This window comes from Etheostoma spectabile, chromosome 3 (genome assembly GCF_008692095.1).
Source record: "Etheostoma spectabile isolate EspeVRDwgs_2016 chromosome 3, UIUC_Espe_1.0, whole genome shotgun sequence".
NCBI classification, from domain to species: Eukaryota; Metazoa; Chordata; class Actinopteri; order Perciformes; family Percidae; genus Etheostoma; species Etheostoma spectabile.
In genome coordinates, this window is record NC_045735.1 from 457,134 (window position 1) to 460,127 (window position 2,994).

At 39.3% G+C, this 2,994-nt stretch overlaps 2 non-coding genes across 2 annotated transcripts; both read right to left on the bottom strand.

Moving 5' to 3' along the window:
• Nucleotides 1-433: 433 nt before the first annotated feature.
• Nucleotides 434-618, bottom strand: LOC116687173 (U2 spliceosomal RNA). Its single transcript, XR_004331487.1, has one exon. It is a non-coding gene; the product is annotated as a U2 spliceosomal RNA (small nuclear RNA).
• Nucleotides 619-1,956: 1,338 nt separating this feature from the next.
• Nucleotides 1,957-2,117, bottom strand: LOC116687183 (U1 spliceosomal RNA). The gene has a single exon (XR_004331496.1). It is a non-coding gene; the product is annotated as a U1 spliceosomal RNA (small nuclear RNA).
• Nucleotides 2,118-2,994: the final 877 nt, after the last annotated feature.

The window sequence follows — 2,994 nt, forward strand, 5'->3', positions numbered from 1 at the left end:
GTGGGGGTTTACGGTTCCGACCCTCCCTACAGACTGAGCTACGCCACCCAACCATTGTGTGTCATGTTGAATCTCTGGAATCTCTCGACCCGACACCGCATAAGTGACAAACGGTGGAGGATATGTTTCTCATGTCACAAGTTAACTATGTATTTAATAATTACGAAACGCTGTTAACCATCTGAACCTAAGCTTGTTTACAGGTCATTGTCCGTCTGGATTCATTTTAAAAAAAGCTGCCCATCACACCACCCTGTTGTCTACCAGTCAAGAAATGAACATCATTTTCACAGAATAACTGGTTATAGCGTATTTGGGATGCAATGAGATCATTTAAATGTTAAGAATGGTTGGCAGACCGCGTGAATTTCAACATATCTCACCTGCTGAAACGTTTGTATGAAATGCCGCTTTGATTTAATTTTTACATGACAGGGTGTAAACCGCTCTGGAGCTACTGCAATAACAGTCGATGCGGGGAGTGGCGGAGCAAGAACTATTCCATCTCCCAGTTCCAAAAATCAATTTAAGATTGTCCCGGGTTTAGGGGCCGTATAAGAATTAAACTGATAAGACAGCTACTAAACTTGATTTTAGCCAAAAGGGCCGAGAAGCGATACGACAATGGGTCTGCAGAGAGACCAGATTCTCCACGCGATCTTCGTCATCACGGTTTTAAATATCGGTTTCATTCGCAACACATTCACCTCGGATGCGATTCGATTTACTGCATACACACAGTAGATGACGTGGAAAGTGCTGTACCGGCAACAAAATGGGTGTCATTTTTATTAAGTTATGTTCTGTAGCATTGAAGCGGCAGAAGGACACCTCACTGCAGTGTAATTCAAAATGGGACGTTGACTCCACCCGTGGAGCAAGCTGTGACTTTACAACTCCTCACTAGGGGGGAGAGGAAATAGGGCAGAGGACAATACATACATACATATATACATACATCATACATATACACCAAGTTACAAATACATGCTACACAGTACCCATACATGACATACACAGTACACATAACAACATACATACACGCACACTGGACTTAAATTCAACCTGGTCACTTGTCACTTTCCACTTCAATACTGGACTCAACTCTGACACTTTAATAATAATTTATGGTCTTTTGTTGGTTTATTGACACAACTTGTTCTTATGTTGTATTATAAGTATTGTTATTTTATTGTCTTTATTAATGTCTTTTTTTTTTAACTATTTTTTAAGTTCTTCTGTCTTGCTAAACTGCGGCTGGAATTTTCAATTTCCGTGCGGGAGTATCCCAAACGATCAATAAAGAGAAGTCGAGTCGAAAGTCGAAGTCTTCTGTTTAAATAAATAAAATTGCACGTAGTTATTATGTAAAAACGTTTATTAATATCACAAATCATATGAGCCAAGTAACGTTTGAATCCGTTTAACTGCGGACAGACAAAAAAAATTTTCGCTTCCGGCAATTGTGCTAATCATCCAAAATATAATAAAAAAGTGATAGTAGGTTTTAAAAACAAACCTAGGATACATTTTTCAAAATTAATTCAACTTAGCTGTAGCCTACTAACTAAGCACTAGGCAGTAACACCTAGTGAGTGCATCTTGTAAGGTATCTACTCGCAAATGTTGAGTTATAAAAAAAGTACTGTGTACTATTTACTACTACAGTAAAAGAACTATGTATTATGCAGCCAGGATGGGATTAATATACATATGTCTGTGAAGAAGGCAATATGACCATCTGTTCCTCATCTTCTGACTAATAATTAAAAAAGTGATAGTATGTTTTATAAACAACCTATGGATATTATTTTTCAAATTAATTCAACTTGTCTGCATCTTGTAAGGTACCTAGTCGCAAAGAACAATGAAAATCTTACCGATATTTGCGATTTTGAAATGTTTTCATACGCATATTTGGGCATCATTGTTGACGATTATTGTTGCACATGTTATCAGGGGAGAGCGCGAACGCAGTCCCCCACTACCACAAATTATGCAGTCGAGATTCCCACATTTGGGGAAATTGCAGGGGTCAGATGGCGGGGAGTGCAATGGCCAAGCCTCGCCCTGGGTGAACCACTTCTGATCATGGTGTTCCCCTGCCAGGTAAGTATGAGTTGTACACGGGCAGAGCAGGGGAGTTTCCACAGAAACACACATGTGGACTAACGGTGCTGCTCACATTTTTTTTTTTTTTTTTTTTTAAATATAAAAACCAGAGTTGATAACATACATAACTTACAGTGAGGAAAACACTCGACTATGACTGACAAGGATTTCTCAAGTTTTATTGGAGATAATGGGTCAGCGGACCACGAGGGAAGGAGGAGCGGCCCTCCGCCTTCCTAGATGTGAGGATGATTTCACGGATGACCGGTTAAAACAAACTGACTCATGATAGCATAATTAGCATCGACTGGGTCGGTCGACTACTCAATGAAATCGCTCATTTCACGTAGACTACCAATGAAACGCTCCATTTCACGTAGACTTACAATGACATCGCTCTATTCACCGTAGACTACCAATGAATGATCATTCTCCGTGGAATAGCCTACCAATGAAATCGCTCCATTCACCGTAGACTACCAAGGAAATCGCTCCATTTCACCGTAGACTACAATAGGAATCGCTCAATTTCACATAGATATACCAAGAAATCGCTCCATTTCACCGTAGACTACCAATGAAATCGCTCCATTTCACCGTAGACTACCAATGAAATCACTCATTTCACCGTAGACTACCAATGAAATCGCTCCATTTCACCGTTGACTACCATGAAATCGCTCCATTCACCGTAGACTACAATAGGAATGTAGGATTTGACGACGGAAATTACGAGATGATTTGACTCTTCATAGTAATATAATAATAATAACATAGGAATTCTCAGGGACCAATTCCTTGCAGTTGTTCACATGTATTACACTATTTCTGTTTATATATTTTTAATTTTTTTTACAAGCATCTGTGCCTTGTTTCTTGTAT